An 18,365-nucleotide genomic window follows, 5' to 3' on the forward strand; every position below is an offset into this window, starting at 1 on the left:
ACACAATGAAATACTATTCTGCCATAAGAAAAGATGAAATAGTACCATTTGCAACAACATGGATGGATCTTGAGATTATAACAATTCTTGTAATACTAGGTTTGTGGTGATGGACTCCTTTAGCTTTTTCTTGTCTGGGAAGCTTTTATTTATCCTTTGATTTTAAATGATAGTCTTGCTGGGTAGAGTAGTCTTGATTGTAGCTCCTTGCTTTTCATTACATTGAATATTTCATGTCCACCCTTTCTTGCCTGCAAAATTTGTGTTGAGAAATCAGCTAACAGTCTTATGGGAGTTCCCTTATAAATTACTAGTTGACTTTCTCTTGCTGCTTTTAGGATTCTCTCTTTGTCTTTAACCTTTGTCATTTTAATTATAATGTGTATAGGTGTGGGCATGTTTGGGTTTATCCTGTTTGGAACTCTGTACTTCCTGGACTTGTGTATCTATTTCCTTTGCCAGGTTAGTAAAGTTTTCAGTCATTAATTCTTCAAATAGTTTATCAATCTCTTGTTTTCTCTCTTCTCATTCTGGTACCCCTATGATGCAAATGTTATTATGCTTGATGTTGTCCCAGAGACCCCTTAAACTTTTTTTCAGTTTTTTTTTTTCTGTTCTGATTGGGTATTTTGCTACGTTAACTTCTTCTTTTTTTAATCGTTGATTCAATCCTCTGCTTCATGTAATCTGTTGATCCTCTTTAATGTATTCTTCATTTCAGTTATTGTATTCTTCACTTCTGTTTCTTTTTTTATGGTTTCTACGTCCATTTATATGCTTGTGATCTCCCTGTTGAAGTTCTTACTAAGTTCCTTGAGCATCCTTATAAGCATTCTTTTTAACTCTGTCTCTGGTAGGTTGTTTGCCTCCATTTCACTTAGTTCTTTTTCTGTTTTTTTTTTTTTTTTTTTTTCTTTTCCTCCTGTTCTTTCATTTGGGACACATTTCTTTATTTGCTCATTTTGGCTGCCTCTCTGTGTTTTTTTCTATGTATTAGATAGAGCTTCTATGTTTCCCAGTCTTGGCTGGGTGGCCTTATGTAGTAAGTGTCCTGTGGGGCTCAGTGGCTCAGTCTCCCTGGTCACCTGAGCAGGGTGCTCCAGCAGTGTCCCTTGTGTGGGTTGTGTGTGCCTTCCTGTGATAGTTGAGACTTGATTGCTACTGGCATGTCATTGGGGGGAGGGGGATTGACCTTCAGGCTGATTGGCTATGGTTTTGATCATGTCCATAGCTTATGGGCTGTTGTGTGGAGGGGCTTACCACATGAAGCAAGATTCACCCCATCAAGCTCTGGTGTCTGATGAGACCACCATTTGTGCCACTGGTTGGGTAATTGGGCAGTGCTCTGCTGTGGTCTGAAGCCAACCTCCAAGTATGGTGGTTCTGGGGCCTCTTGTGAGGGTCTCTGGTGCAGGCCCAAGTTACCTACTGCCTGTGACTGGCCGGGGACTATCTGATAAGAGCAATAAAGTGATCTGCATTTATTCACTGCCTGTGCTCAGCCTGTAGGCATGTGAAAGAGGCCTCGCTGTGAACCGAGGTCGGCTGTCATCCATACCAGGCCTGGAGTAACTCCACAAAAACCAGGACAACCCCAAGGACTGCTGTCAGCTGTCAGTTCCCTTAAGGTTCAACCACTGATAAAGCCTCAGGTGGTAAGTGAGTTGGGTGAGGCAGGGTCTCAGGGAGTCATTAAAGTGGGAAGAGTTGTAGTTACCAGGTTAATGTAGACTCTGGTTTGGTACCAGTGTTAAGCCTGGAGCGACTCAGCAAAAGTCTCAGAGCACACCGAGGCCAGTTGCCACCCTCCTGTGGCCCATGGACTCTGAAAATTTTCCAAGAAAGTGTGTAAAGCTGTAGGGACAAGCTGCATATGGAGAAAGTGCCTCCGCAGAGTGCTAGTCGTGTGGAGTGGGGTCCCAGTTGAATCTGCAGGGTGAAACAGCAGAGCTCACAAGGCCAATCAGATTCAGATTTGGCCAGGGTGGGAGGGGCAGGCTCAACATAGGAAAGATGGTGCCTGCCACAGGCTGCACTTGAGAAGAACCACTCACCGTGAAAATGCCACTGTCCTCCTGTTCTCTCCCTGCAACCACACACTTTAGTCAGCCCCCCAAGTCACTATCCCTCTGCTGGAGTACAAGGTGAGTGCCTGCAAGCAAATGAGTATGCAAGCTGCTTAAGAGGATATCTGGGTTTCCCGCAGCCGTCTGTCTCACATAAATTGTCAGAATCCCCACTGTTTTTCACAGCCAGATGTTGTGGGAGCTCCTCTTCCTGGCATCAGTATTCTGTGCTGGCAAGCTTGGTGTGGGGGGCTAGGATCCTCGCTCCTCCATGGGAAACATCCACGGTTGAGATATCCCTCTTGATATCCACAAGGAGGTTTGGGGCCCATTCTGTGTCTTTGCCCCTTCTACCAGTCTCGACAGGACTTCTTCTTTATATTTTTAGTAATAGGACTTCTGCTTAGCTAGTCTTCAGATGGTTTTCCAAGTTGATTGTTCTATAATTTAGTTGTAATTTTAATGTGTTCATGGAGTGAAACAGGCACAATGTTAATGTACTTCACCATCTTGCCAGGGTGAGTCATATTATTTCTTTTCTTCTGCTTACTTTGGACTAAATTTGCTCTTTTTTCCCCCAGTTACCTAAGGTGAAATAATACATTATTGATTTTAGATCTTTCTTCTTGTCTAATATATTCATTCAGTGCTATAAATTTTCCCATAAGCGCTGCTTTTACTGCATCCCACAAAGTTTGATAACTTGTGTTTTCATTTTAAATTAGTTTAAAATATTTGAAAATTACTCTTGATATTTCTTCTTTGACCCATGTGTTATTTAGAAGTGTGTTGTTTAATCTCCATGTATTTGGGGATTTCTCAGTTATCTTTTTATTATTGTTCCTAACTCAATTCCATTGTGGTCTTTTATGATTTCTATTCTTATACATTTGTTATGATATGTTTATGATATTGTCCATACTGTGATCTATCTTGGTGAATGTTCCGTATGAGCTTGCAAAGGATATATGTTCTGCTATTGTTGGATGAAATAGTCTATAGATGTCAATTATATCAAGTTGATTGATGATGGTGTTGAGTTCAACTGTGTTTTTATTTATATGTTGCCTTCTGCATCTGTCCATTTCTGATCAAGAGCTGTTGAATTCTTCAATTATGACAGTAGATTCATCCATTTCTCCTTGCAGTTCTATTAGTTTTTGTATTATGTAGTTTGGCACTCTGTTGCTAGGCACAGTAGTTTCTTGGGTAATTGACCCTCTTGTTATTACATAATGCCTTTCTTTATTCCTTTTAACTTTCCTTGCTTTGAAGTCTGTTCTATCTGAAACTAATGAAGCTACTCCTGTTTTCTTTTGATTAGTGTTAACATGGTATATTTTTTCCATCCACTTACTTTTAATCTCTTAATGTCTTTATATTTAAAGTGAATTTCTTGTAGACAACATATAGTTGGATCTTGTTTTTTGATTCACTCTTCCAATCTCTGTCTTTGAATTGGTGCATTTAGACTATTGGCATTCAAAGTGATTGTTGATATAGTTGAATTAATGCTATTATTATTTCCTATTTGTTGCCCTGGTTCTTATTTTTGTCTGTAACTCTTCTGCTGTATGGCTTTTAATTTAGCCTTTTGTATGATTGTATTTTGTCTCCTTCCTTAGAATATCAATTTTGTTTTTTTTTTTCTTTACTTTTTTAGCAGTTGCCTTAAAGTTTACCATATACATATACAACTAATTCAAGTCCGTTTTGAAATAATTTGTAGGTAGTGTGAGTACCCTACAATGAAAAATAATCTTAAATCATCCCATCCTTGTATGATTTGCTGTCATTGATTTTCCTTACGTATAAGCACACATAATCATACGTACGTCTTATACATACATAAACATATATACATATGCAAAAAGTATATGTAATTGAATATAATGTTGTTATTATTGTCTTGAACCAATTTTCACCTGTCAATTAAGAATAATAATAAAGTTTTTAATTTTACCTTTACTCATTCTTTCATTGATGCTCTTTGTTTCTTTATTTAGATTGAAGTTTCTGACCTATATCATTTTCCTTTTCTTTTTTTAAAATTAAATTTATTAGGGTGAAATTTGTTAATAAAATTATATAGGTTTCAAGTGTGCTGCAATTTATTATCATATGTTTAAATATGGATCTCTTTATGTTTATTATACTTGGAATTTGTTGAATTTTTTAGTTGTATAGGTTAACATTTTTTTATCATATGTGGAAAGTTTGCAGCCATTATTTCTCAAGTTTTTTTGTTGTTGTTCCTTTTGATCTTTCCTCTTCTCATACTCCCATTGCATGTATATTAGTATACTTAATGATTTCCTACAGCTCTGAGGATTTGTTAATTTTTCATCATTGTATCTTTTTGTTATTCAGATTTTATAACCTGTAATGATCTTTCCTCAAGTTTGCTTCCTCTCCCTGCCTCCCCCCTCCAGAAGCTCATATCTACATTTGAGCGCTTTTAATAAATTTTTCATACTTTTAATGTCAGAATTTCCATTTGTTTTAAAATTTCTATTTCTTTATTGATACTTTATTTGGTAAATCATTGTTATCACATCTTCACTTAATTTTATAAACATTGTTTCCTTTCATTCTTTGAAACTCATTTATAATAGTTGCTCTGAAACTTTTTTCTGTTGTGTCCATCTGGGCCTCCATTAAGGGCAGTATTTATTACCCACTGATTTTCCAGTATGAGTCACACTATCCTGTTTATTTGTATATCTTTCCCCCAAAAAAACTGAATATTTAAAATAACATAGAAACTCTACATTCCAAGTGCCCCTTTCTCCTTCTCAGAGGCTTGTTGATGTTGTTAGTTTTTGTTAGTTTATGTGATTTTACCTGGACTAATTCTATGAAGTCTACTTCCTCCAAAGTATGTTGCCTATGATATCACTGCTCTTTTTTTCCTCCTTGTTTTTATTTTTAAGCCTGGATTCCTAGAAGTCACCACTGGCTCAGTATAGCTTAATGTACAGCAGTGATTGATCAGAATTTACACGCTTTGAACTTGTAAGACTTTTGTCCTTTGCTGATGGATCGGTGTATAGCTTGGGCAATGGTTTCAATCCCACCCAATCTTCAGCCAGGAACGAGTAGTTCTCAAATGCCCAATCTGGTTACCGCTGGCTTAAAGCAGCCTAGTGCATGTGCACAACTTTCAGAACCCCAGGGATCAATGTGATGTTAGCAAGGTCCCTTTTTATTTGTCTCTTTCCCTGGTTCTCTCTGTTTAACTTTGGGCTGGTTAACTATTTTGTTTGTTGAAACTAGTTTCATGGAGCTATTGGCCTTCTTAACAGCAGAGATCTTTATTTTTTTCAAAAACACCTTAGGACAAGAGTACCTCTATATCTTTTCCCAATAAAATCAAGTGCTCAGCATATCTGGGGAGCTATCAGTGTTTCCATTTCGCTTCTCCCCACAGACAGAACCTGTGACGCGTTATTGCACCAGAACTGGATATGGAGTTGGTGGCCTACTTCTTCCAGAGTGACACCTCACCTTATGAATGGGAACTGGGAGTGGGGAGGGGAGCCTGAAATATTCTTAGCTTGCCCCTCCCTGAGTAAAACCTATGTCATATAAGCAGAAACTAGGGAAGGGCATTGATCAGAGCCTCAGTATTCTTGGCCTACAAAGGCTTGGATAGATACCATCAGAGGAGTGGGAACTAGGTGGGGGAAGAGGACCCCAGGTTTCTTGGCTGCAACCTCTCAGAATAGAAGGTTGAGAGATCCTGGCAGACTGCCCCTTTTGGGGTGAAACCATAGCCCTATATCTGGGAGCAGGGAGAGGATAAAAGGACCCACCATCCTCTTGGTAACACCTGTCTAGAGTAGATCTCCAGTAACATAGAGCTGGGGGTAGGGGTGGCTGATGGAAGTAGCTCCTGACTAAAATGTGACAGATGCCCAGTCTTCTTTCTAAAGTTTAGTATATTTAATTGAATAAGTGCTTTCTCAATTTGCTGTTATGCCCTTTGGTCAATTTCCAATGACTTTAAATAATTGTGATTTATAATTTTCACAAGCTAAATAGTGTTTTTTTTTCACTGGGGAGAACATCTGCAGAACTTCTCATGTAAGTCATTTCAGAAGTCCTAAGTACATCCTTACTTTTTCATGTAATAGCATATATCAGGTTAATTTTTTACAGCTCTTATACAACACATGCAATCATTTTCCAAAGAATTCCTCGTTCCTTTTAGTGAGAGATGGTTATTTAGAGATAATGATTTGGTTGATAGTTCTGCTTATTGTTCTTAGGCACACCGTTGTTTCAGACTTTGTCAGTTTATATAACTAGCAAAGTTTTCTTTCAGTATAAAATACATCATGAGATCACACTGAAAATCCTTATTCTCAATAACACCAACACAACTTGTTTTATTAAAAAACAAACAGTCAAATAATGTTTTTCAAAGTACTAGAAATAGTTCTTCCCAGTGTTCATGATAGTACTATGCACAGCCACTTTGATTTTTAGAGATCATTTTATTTATTCAAATTACAAAAAAAAAGATGTGCATGGTTCCAAAATCAAATCACACTTACAAAACAAGATATATGCAAAGTAGTTTAATTTCTATCCCTTTCTCCTCTACCTTGCTCCCTCCCTCCCCATAAGTCAACATTTAACATTTAAAAAAATTATTTTCCTGGTGCTTTTTTAAAAAAAGAAAAGTCACATAAGCATGTTACATTCATTTCCTGGATATCACCAGAATACAATGCATTTTTTTCTCTGTTTTCCTTTTTAACAATGTGTACTAAAAAGCAATCTATAATAATATTTAGAAATATGCCTCAATTTTTGTAGTTTATTTGCCAGCATTGATTTTTGCCTCCATATTCATGAATAATTTTTAATATAACTGACCTGTGTGAGAGTGTGTATGAGTGTGAGTGTGTGTAAGAATGTGTGTGTGTGTGTGTGTGTGTGTGTGTGTGTGTGTGTGTGGTGCCTAAGGACCCCAGTGAGTGAGACATGGACTCTGGTCTCTGGGATCCTACTGCAGCTATGACAGCTTTACATTTACCTCTTTCATGTGTTGAACACTGTACAGTATTCCTATCAAGGAAGGGACTAAAATATTTTTTAAAAACCCACTGCTTTAGAGGGACACAATATAGTTGATATTGCCAAATATGTCTTTCCTCTTTAAAGGAAAAATTTAGTCATTTAAGGTTCATTTTTAGTTTTGGAATTTTAATTTTCCTATGCCAATGAATTTAATATTATTTTAATTTAGAAATTAGGATCAGTAAATCTTTGTTGTAATCATTAATTACCACTATGGTAAATTTTGAAACTATCATGAGGTACTCACTTGTTATACATATTTTTAATTAATTCAAGATTGCACACTGAAGCTCATCTATGTGCTGGGCACAAGAAATAGTGTGAGTCAACAATATGTATGCATCAGTACAAATCATATACTGTACTTGCGAAATTCCCCCAAATCCTCTCCCCCCACCTCTATTGCAAGATTTTTTTGTCCTACTTTGCATTCTTTCTTTTCCATTTCAGTTAGGATAAAATTGCATCATCCAGATGGCAGATATTTCTTAAGCTTACAAAAATCCATAAATTCTAAATGACTCATCCTCCATTAATATAAACATACTTTAAAAAGTAAGAACACTTATCTATAGTAAAGTAAACATAAAATATCCTAATTATGCATTAAGAAGTTTCTCATGGTATGGAAATTTGTTGTTCTGTAATTCAACTGAATATACATGTATGAAACTCAATGCCTTCATTATTGAAAGAAAAATGTTTTTTTTTTTAATCAGATGGATATGATTGAGACTGTACCTTTAAAATAACTGAAGTGGGAATTGATATGAGTTGTTTGACAAAATTTGTATGAGACCACTAATTACTGCAATGAAAGTCTAATAAAAAGTGTTCCGTCAAGCAAGCCAAGCATGTTTCTGGCAGCCTCAGTTTGTTCTAAAATACTACGCATGTTTCGTCCTTTTTTGAAAGTACTTCCATTCAATTCTGCTTGGTCTGAAAATAAATTTTCAGCACTCCACTCTTTTCTTTTCTGTCTAGCTCATTCCTATTTTGAAGTTCTTGAGTGTTCTCCAAAGTGGGCATGCATTTTTTCATTTCACTTTTTAGCTGATGGACCAGGTTGTGCTGGGGAGAGGGCTCTGCTGTCTTCTGTCAACACTGGGCTGTCTCACTTTGTTACTGATGAAGACAGAGAAATTAAGAAACAATGTTCAATTCATTTTCTCAAAAAGTCGGTTAGGTTTCTTGCTTTATCTGCTGTGCCAGGAAGTGTGTTTGCAAAGAAGTATAAAGAAGCTCCAGAAGGCTGAAACCATTCCAAATAAAGGGTCCAAGCTGTGGGTTAGTTTTTCATGTCAGAGGTCCCACTTTCAGGCACTTTGAGAAGTCTCTCAAAGAAAAACAAAATCCTTAGAAGACATGAAGCCCCAAGAACAAGGACTTCATATTTCTTTTTGAGTAGCCTTTATTTCTCATCCTGGTGGTGTTTCCGTGTAATATACGTGGTGAATCCTCTTTGCATTTGATTGTAGTTGATTTCATTGTGAAATCTTTTAACCAATCTGCCAACACTAGCTGTCCCCTTTGCTGGCTAAAGATGATAAACTCTGAAATGTCTTCAGTCTTCAGCATCTGCACAAAAACGGGAAATGAGTGTTACTGGCCCCAGGAGGCCATGTGCTTCCCTAACCTCTAAATTATTCCCTAACTCTGGCTTCAGTTTTCAACAAACCTTAGCTGGTAGCCAAGAAAAACACTTTTAAGAACACCCCTTCAAAATCTAAAGGGACAAGAATCATAAATTTGAAAATAATTATAATGAAGCAGGAAGTCTAATCTTGTGTCCCCATCTCCCTCTGTCACCTATATAGAAGCCTTGTGAGCAGAAGGTGGCTGCTCATTTCCCTGAATACTCAACTTACGACAAACCTGAGTGCTGTCCTCCACTTCCACCAGGAGCATTTTCCTGGACACTGGGCATATTGGATGTTTCAGAGGAAGAAAAAACCCTGGCTTTGACTCAAGGCCTCTCAGTCAAACCTGAGAGGAAAATCTGTGTGTAAGTCTTGGTTCCCCAAAGGAGAGAAAATGAGAAGGTACTTCCTATCCATTAATATATCCAAAACATTGCTGAGGGTAAGTTAAGCCAGTCCAGATGCTAAGCAAGTTAAGTCTGAAGAAGCTCAGAAACCCTGTAAACTGCCAGAAAAAAATGTAGGGTCATACTTCATCTAGGCCATTTCCAGTTGGTTCTATGAGCAGGCAACAAGCTTGCTTGTAGTGATCAAGAGCTAAGCTCAGGCCCAGAGAGGCTGGTCTTTTCCCATTATTTTGGTTCTCACAAGGAACATTTTGGAAAATAAAGAGGTCCAGAGTACCTCCTCCAAAAAGAAGAATGCTCCACCTGGAAAAAGCAACCTACCATCCTGGGACAGTGACTCTGAAGAGTTCTGTGTGCTGCCCTTGAAGACAGCATTTTGAAGAGAAAAAACAACAACAGTGAAGCAACAAATGAATACAAACAAGTATTTACTATTGAACAAGTATTACTAAAGGTTTTAAATATAAACAAATGTACAAATAATAACAGAGGCACTTCTTGCCCTATTGCCATAATAAACAAATTAGATATTAAAACCTTGGCCAGTATTGATTTGACAAATCACCATAATACAATTTTAAAAACTTTTTATGCTTAGTTATGCAACTATATTACATGTCCTATGATAATGCAGCAAGAAAAAAAATAACAAACATGCCATACTCGCATTTGAAAAGTATGTGAGCATAGGATCAAGCAGTGAGATGCTGTCCACCAAACAAAAGTCTGGATTGTGAGAATAGTTTTGGTATATATGTTCCCTTCATGGGTGTTTTATATCATAAAGTATAATATAAAGGGGTGCTAAGTTAAATTTTAAAAAATTAAATCTCACCATATGCTTACATCAAGACATACCAGATTATATAGATTCATTTGCTTACCAAGAAATAACTTCTAATGATATTATTTGCTGAGTCTATGTAGAATAGATTGTCAGCAGAAACCTTAATTTTCAGTTTTTATTTTGATAAGGTAGATGTTCAGATTGTGTTCTCTTTTTTAAAAAAAATTAAACTTGCACTTTCTCAGAAGGAAAAGGTTTCTTTCCTTCCTTCCTTCCTTCCTTCCTTCCTTCCTTCCTTCCTTCCTTCCTTCCTTCCTTCCATCCTTCCTTCCTTCCTTCTTTCCTTCCTTCCTTCTTTCCTTTTTATAATAGGTAGAGTAGTGTCTGAAGAGTGGTGGCTGAGAGGATGAGGTTTACTACTGCAGACAGTCTTAGAAAGATATGATAGGATCCCCACAACCGTAAAAAGTATCTGCTTTCCTTGTAGCATGCTGCGTTCCTATTCCTCTTAATTAATGCTTTTCATCATAAAAAACGACAACCTTAGATTCTTGCTTTAATTGAATTGGTGCTTACAGTGGACTATATCATGTTCAAAGACTGAAAGATTAGACATTCATTTGTGCCTGGTTTTTAAAGTGCAGCTTTCTCTGTTCAGTATTTGCTAGAGTTGAGTGGATTTGGATGGAGGTGGAACCTGTATTGTATTTGTGTAAAATTGTAAAATATCAGTGGCCTAAATCTGATGTTATACTCATGTTTTGTCTATTTTTATTTTTATTATTCTTTGTATAATCATAAGGCAATACAGTCTTCCAGTTACAATAGGGACCACTGACAAACACCAACAAAACACCCGATGGCACACATTTCCTACTGTGAGTGCCATTGCACCATTTCTCAACAATGCACCCACAACTTCCTCACAATTATAGAATACACAGGAATAGGGAAACATATCTGGGGAGAAAACAATGATGGCTGAATCTATTGGCCAATTGGTGAAAGTAAACCTGTGCAGCAAAAATGAGAAAACAAAAGCATTCATGATTGAATCTACTGGCCACAATGCTAAGGTTCAAAATCTAACTATGGAGGGCCAGATTCAATAAAATTCTGTCTGGCTTTTATGCCAAGCAATACAGGCCTGGAAAAATCAATTTTCTGGAACTTGTAAAGTCTTCCATAGTCAAGGCAAACTCAGCATTCCTCTTCATTCTTAGTCTCACAGCAGGCTTGTGAGACACTCCAGAGGCCTGGATCAGCCATAGATCTTGGCTGTTTTGAGCAGGTTTTAGTAGAAACGTGCAGAAAAAAAAAAAAAAAAGGTGAAGCACATTAATGTTGTTTATTGTCAAACTATACATCTCTATGCCTGGCACTATGAGGTGTCATCCATTCATTATTTTTCTGTTTATTCATTAAACAGTTTTTGGGCTCCAACCCTGTGCCAGGTGCTGTGCTACAGGTGGGAAAATCAAGATGGAAACATATGGCACCTGTACTGAGTGAGACCACAATTAAACAGACAATCACAATACAATGTAATAAAGCTTCTTTAAAGGAATGTAGATAACCTCTGGGAGCACCAAAAGGAGTCATCTAATTAAATCTTAGAGAACAAGAATCTGTCTAGGAGTACTTCTCCAAGGAGGTGACAGGTGAGCTCAGCCTTGAGGTTTGGATATAAAAACAATGGCAAGGGGAGGGATGAACGTATTTGACTGAGAGAATCAGGGGGCAACGGTGTGAAGATTGTGTGTGTGTGTGTGTGTGTGTGTGTGTGTGTGTCTGTGTGTCTGTGTGTGTGTGTGAGAGAGAGAGAGAGAGAAAGAGAGACAGAGAGAGAGAGAGAGAGAGAGAGAGAGAGAGAGAGAGAGAGAGAGACAGAGACAGAGAGAGAATGAGAGAGAAAGAGCAAAGTAAAGATGCATTTCTAATCGGAGGAGATGCATGTTAACATTTTATTTTAGAAAAGGTCTGGAGGAATGTGAAAAATGAAATGAACTGGAGCAAAAATGAACCCAGAGATAAGAAGTGGCTTAGGAGCTCATTGTAATCAAAATGACAATTGAGTTGAGGCAGATGCATTAAAAAGTTTTAGTGATAGACCCATGGAAATCGGGGCCTGAATGGTTGGGTGGAGAGATGGAGGCATGTAGGAAAATGCCCCACTCTTGTTGATTGGACAAGGGACAGGGCCATGCATCAGGCTAGAAGGAAGAATAGGTGTGGACAGCAAGAGTATAAAATGGGATGTACATGTATTAAAAGAGTTGGTAGGCAGGTTGGAATATAATTCTGGGTAAGGATAACGTGAGGATCATTGGTCTGTGGGTGATAGTTGTAATCTGGGGTATAAATGATGGATCAAAGAGAGAAAATTGTGTAAAAAAGGGATAAGGCTTGAAGACAAAGTCCTACAGAGTACTAGGGTCAAACTAAGATGGTGGAGAAATTCAGAAAGTCTTTGAAGAGAGGTTGTAGAGAGAGGAAAGTCAAGAGACAATAAAGTCTCTGAATGCAAAGAAGAGAAAGTGCTAAGAATGATGGAGCCAGTTGTATGTTCTGCAGAATAGTCAAGCAAGATAAGGAGTGTGTAGCAGTCCTCAAAAGGGCTGGGTTTGAGGCTTGGTGACAAGCAGCCCTGTGACACATAAAACTTATGGAGGCTATGTTTTAGTGTCATAAACACAAAGCAGAAATGATGGGAAAAAGGTGTCAGGACATATCAAGCTTGGCAATCTCACTGAGTGTGGCTTCTTGAATCTTCCATTTGTCATGGGAGATATTCTTGTATGGGTTGTGTCCTGCCTGTGAAGGGAAGCCCTCAGTGAAGTGTTATTAACCTTGTGTATGTCCAAGTTTATTGCTCCGTAACTCTAGTGCAATTACCTTTTATAATACAAAAATGGTCTGTCCGTGTTTCCTGAATCCAGTTTCATGTATTGTTCCTCACTGTGCCATCTGCCGTCTGGCTACACAGTGCAGTCATGGTGTAAAATGGTATAAAATGGTAAGACCAGCAAAGTATTTTGGGGTTTGACATCCTGGTGGAGAGTTCTTTTTTTCTTATTTGTACATTGAATCTGAAGATGGGGGATTAAAAAAATGCACCTAGAGTAAACTGATGATATGACATCTAAGAACTAATCTATATGTGCTCTGTGATTTTAATAGGATGTGCTTTAGGCTTACTGGTGCTGATACTCTCAGTGCTCTATCCACACCTCCTTGAGACTTGCTCTTTCTGTACTATTGTTGGCTTTCTACTTGAAGTACCTGGGACTCTTTGCCTTACAGCCTTTTCCAACCCAGAGATTTTTAGCCCATGTTTGGGGCCTGCTGACAGTGCGGGGGAGTTCATGTCCATCCTCCAGGAGCAGTCCTCAAAGAATACCTAATGGGAATTGATAGATATGCCCTTTCTCCCTTGCCTCTGGCTTCCAAGGCATGTTCAATACTGTCTCCCAGAAGTCCTCATCAGAATTAAACTCCAGAGGCCCAGTGGAAATGTGTTTAATCCACACTCTTTATTTTATTTGCTGCCTTTCCGTCCCTGTCTCATTTCCATACTCCATGATGGGTGGTTTCTGGGAACATTCCCAAATTAAGTACTGATACTCAATCCTTATCTCAGATTCCCCTAATGGGGAAATCCAACCTAATTGCCAAACATGTTCAAACTGAAACTCAAATGTACTTGAGTTGATAAATTAAGGACAAATGAGAGGGACTAGGACTATGTCAGGTATAGAAGGAATGAATTTCTTAAGTCCAAGCCCAGGTATGAAAAAAAGAAAACTTGATTTTTCTGTTGCTAAACTTAGCTTCTATCTGGTCCCTCATTTCATCAAGTACAAAGAGCTTAATCTCAACCAATCCTGGGTAATATCAGTTGACTCAGTCCTCTCCCACCTCTGCTTTTCTCTCTGGGGTTGTTTAAATTCCAGGAAACTTACTTAGTACCAATTACTGGGGGCAAGGAGGTGAGGACCTAGCCCACGACAAGCACCTACCCCTTGTAGTGGCTGGGTGGCTGTGTGCCTTCTTGTGCCTTCACTGGTCAGCATCCCTCTGGCAGCATCCAGCAATATGCCGATGGCCCCATCTGAAGGTCGGTCTTCCTGTCACATAGGTTTAGTTCTGTTCTAGCCTTGCTGCCTTTAGGGCCTCTTCAAGTTCATCTCTGTCAGTTACCTTCCCTGTGTCTTCAGTCACGTGAAGAAATCACTGGCCTTTATCAGGTCAGCTGGATTGCTTGGAGGCTCTGTGAGGACTCCCACTAGCTCTTCTATCTAAATACCATTGCTCGTCTTTTTAATTCTGCTAATTTCATATCATGCCATAGGATTCAGGAGAATTGTGAATGTTGCCTTGGGAAGCAAAACTCAGACAAAGCCACTCTCTGTTCTTCCATCTTTCTGGACCTCTCTTCCAGGCCACAAGAAAGTTCTCCATTGGATTGTGGACAGAACAAGTTAATGTCCCCTGGCTCCTCAAGCAACCCTAAGTCACTAATAGATGAGAATTGGGGATAAACTCCTCAGTTCATTTGAAGCCTCCTGGTGGGACAACTGGATCATGTTCTACTCATTCTGAGGTGTGTTCTGTCCCAGGTGCCCACAGCAGCAGCATGCTGACTGGCACCCTGTTTATTGGTGTTTGCTCCTTGCCTGCCTTGCTTCCCAATCCTCCCACTCCAGATTCCTGGGAGCACTTCTTAAATCTTCTACCTGTGCCCAAGTCCTTGTTTCAGGGATACTTCATGCATTACCTGACCTAAGTCACAGCGTCTTCCACTTTTAGGTCTTGCAAACACATGTAGTCCACTCTCTCTGTTTGCTGTACAGAATGTGAATTTGGGTTTGTACCTGCGGAGTGGTATAGTAGAAACAGACCTCACCGATGTTGAACTGCCAAACTAAACTATGTGTTTGCTTCAGCAAGATGTTACCTATGATAATAACAAAACTGCCAGAAAACCTGAAAGGGAGTTTGTTTAGCATTGTACGACATGCTCCCTAATGGTTGGTTGGTGGGATGATGTTGGGGGCTGGTGAGGCAGTGAGAATGTCAACCAGTCAATGACCCAGAGAGTTTTGGGGGGCTTAGGGACAGGATGTGTGTGTGTGAGTGTGTGTGTGTGTGTGTGTGTGTGTGTGTACATAGGGACATTTCACAGTGGAAACATAAGAGGAATTTTCAGACATAGAGCTAAGTCAAAACACACAGCAAAGTGAAATGTGAGGCTCTTCAACTAGGAAGCCTATTGGTCTAACTCAATGAGTGAGCCAGCCACAAAGACCAAGAGTAATTTCAGAAGCAGTGAGGGGCCACCAGCTTCCTGTTTCATATAACCCAAACTTAGGGGCAGGTAGGCACTGGGCAAAAATGGCACGCCTGGAGTACCAACCTCCAATTTATGGAGACCATCTGTCCTATAGGGCTGCCCTCTTCTCATGGTACTTGCCTGATTTACACTGAAGGCAGCAGAAACACTTTGTTGTTTCCTGTCTGAGAGGCTGGTGCAGAGAGAAGGAGCCAGGACAGACTGTCATGGTGAGTGGAAAGATTCCCTGCCAATGGAAAGTACTGGTGCCCTTGCCACTCACGTGGGCTTCCTTCAATTTGTCACAAATGAACAGATGCACAGATGCACCAGTAACTCACCATTAAGTCAACAGAGCAGAGAAAATATTGGCTTAAAGATTAGCTGGGGAAGACCCTCTGGATTTCCAATGTGGCAGGCCTGATAAGCTTCAGGCTTTGATACAACTCAGGCCAGAGAAACACAGCTTAAGGGTGTGTGTGTGTGTGTGTGTGTGTGTGTGTGTGTGTGGTGTGTGTGGTGTGTGGCGTGTGTGTGGTGTGTGTGTGGCGTGTGTGTGTGGTGTGTGGTGTGTATGTGTGTGGTGTGGTGTGTGTGTGTGTGTGGTGTGGTGTGTGTCTGGGGTGTGTGTCTGGGTGTGTGTGTGGTGTGTATGTGTGGTGTGTGTGTGTGGTGTGGTGTGTGTGTGGTGTGTGTAGTGTGTGTGGTGTGTGTGTGGTGTGTGTGTGGCATGGTGTGTGTGTGGTGTGTGTAGTGTGTGTGGTGTGTGTGTGTGTGGTGTGTGTGGTAGGTGTGTGGTGTGGTGTGTGTGTGGTGTGTGTAGTGTGTGGTGTGTGTGTGGTGTGTGTCTGGGTGGGTGTGGTGTGTGTGTGGTGTGTGGCATGTGTGTGGTGTGTCTGTGTGTGGTGTGGTGTGTGTGGTGTGTGTGTGTGGTGTGTGTGGTGTGTGTGTGGTGTGTGTGGTGTGTGTCTCTGTGTGTGTGGCGTGTGTGTGTGTGGTGTGTGTGTGGTGTGAGTGTGGTGTGTGTCTCTGTGTGTGTGGCATGTATATGGTGTGTGTGGTGTGTGTGTGTGGTGTGTGTGTGGTGTGGTGTGTGTGTGGTGTGTGTAGTGTGTGGTGTGTGTGTGGTGTGTGTCTGGGTGTGTGTGTGGTGTGTGTGTGGTGTGTGTGTGGTGTGGTGTGTGTGTGGTGTGTGTAGTGTGTGGTGTGTGTGTGGTGTGTGTCTGGGTGTGTGTGTGGTGTGTGTGTGGTGTGTGTGTGTGGTGTGTGGTGTGTGTGTGTGGCGTGTGTGTGTGTGGTGTGTGTCTCTGTGTGTGTGTGTGTGTGTGTGTGTGTGTGTTGATTCCAGGCATTTTCCACACAAAGCCAGTTGTCCTGGAAGAGGCCCTTCCACTCCTGGTATCACAAGCACCTGGAAGTGTCAGATAGGCAGGGCCTCTAATCACTGAAAACTGTTGCCGTGTTTGCAGCCTGGCACTTGATGGTGCAGTGGGAAATCAGTGAGGGCTTTACAAGATGTTCTTGCTCAGAGGAACTCTGCAAGTTGAGTCATCTGCTGAACTCACATTCTGTTGGTTGGTGATAGGTCTCTCAGCGTTTCTAACTGAGAACTTTTACTGCAGAGAAGAAAAATGTTTTTTTTATTCTTGGGGCACCTGAGGATATAGTCCCAAGCAGCTCTGCAAGTGTGAATTGTCTTTTAAGCCTGCTGTTTTTAAGTTTTAAAATTCAGGTAAATTTTGCATACATTTATTTTAGTATAATATGATATTTCAAACTTCTTGTCATGAAACAGGAGTTGCATTGTGTTGCTCTGTGGCTTCCTGTCCTTTGATCTGAACTTGTATCTCCATGTGAGAAGCAAAACAAGGGACAGTGTACTCAATCCAGGACAGGACTTGGGCGCATTTTACCAGGTTCTGCAAGTAACTAATGTTGTAAACTTGAATAAGTGATTACAACTCAATTGTCTCCCTTTTCTTCATCTCCCAAAAGGTGGGGTAGAGAGTGGAATGGGACAGTAGTTAAACGATGACTTCTAAAATTTCTTTGGCACTTACATTCTAAGATTCATTCTATGATTTTAAATATTCTGCTCATGTTTTCTAAACATATTTTCATGTTTAATTAAACTGAACATATTGACACCTGGAAAGGAATCTATAAAACACATTTAAAGACTAAGAGATCTCAAAGTAGAGGATGTTATTCAACAAACGGTATCCCAGAAGCTGGTTCTGAAAATATTGATGGACCTGGAGAGCCCAAAGGGAAACAGTAACTTAAAACAATTCATGAACTTGGTGAAAGACTGACAGGAGGGCTGCTCTAAGTGAGGCTGGCTATGGGTGTACATGTTGTAGTGGTTGGGAGGAGGAGTTGGGTAAAGAGGTGGGAAAATGTAACTTTATTGGTAATTTTATGTTTGATATAATTTAAATATATATAAAATATGTAGGAGCATACTTTTCCCCAAAATTTGAGAATAAGTCAAAGACGTGATTTCATGACACCCTTTCCCTCCAGATACTTCAGGGTACATTTTCTAAGGACAACGGGCATTCTCTTACATAACCACAGTATAACGATCAGAATCGGAAAATTGACATTGATGTACAAGACTATTATCTAATCTATAATCCATATCCAGATTTTGCCAATTGTTCCAATAATTTATTCTTCCAGTCCAAGTTTTCATTGGGGGATTTTTACTTTCATTTAATCTGGAACTATTCCTCAACCATTTGTTGTCTTTCTGACTGATATTTTTGAAGAGTACTGGCCAGTTATTAAATAGAATGTTCCTAAATTTAGGTTTACCTGATGTTTCTCAGGATCACATTCAGATTATGCATCTTTGGCAAACAACTTGGTATTATAAAAATATCTCATGCCCCAGTGCATCCAACCAGGAGACCTATGCAGTTGGTTTGTCCCATTATGAGTGAAAATTTTTTTGTCACTTGGTTAAGGTACTTATTTAAAATATATATATATATATATTATCCTTTAATTAAATATGCTATATGGTTAAGATTTGCTGAT

Source organism: Rhinolophus hipposideros (genome assembly GCF_964194185.1).
Source record: "Rhinolophus hipposideros genome assembly, chromosome: 22".
Lineage (NCBI taxonomy): Eukaryota > Metazoa > Chordata > Mammalia > Chiroptera > Rhinolophidae > Rhinolophus > Rhinolophus hipposideros.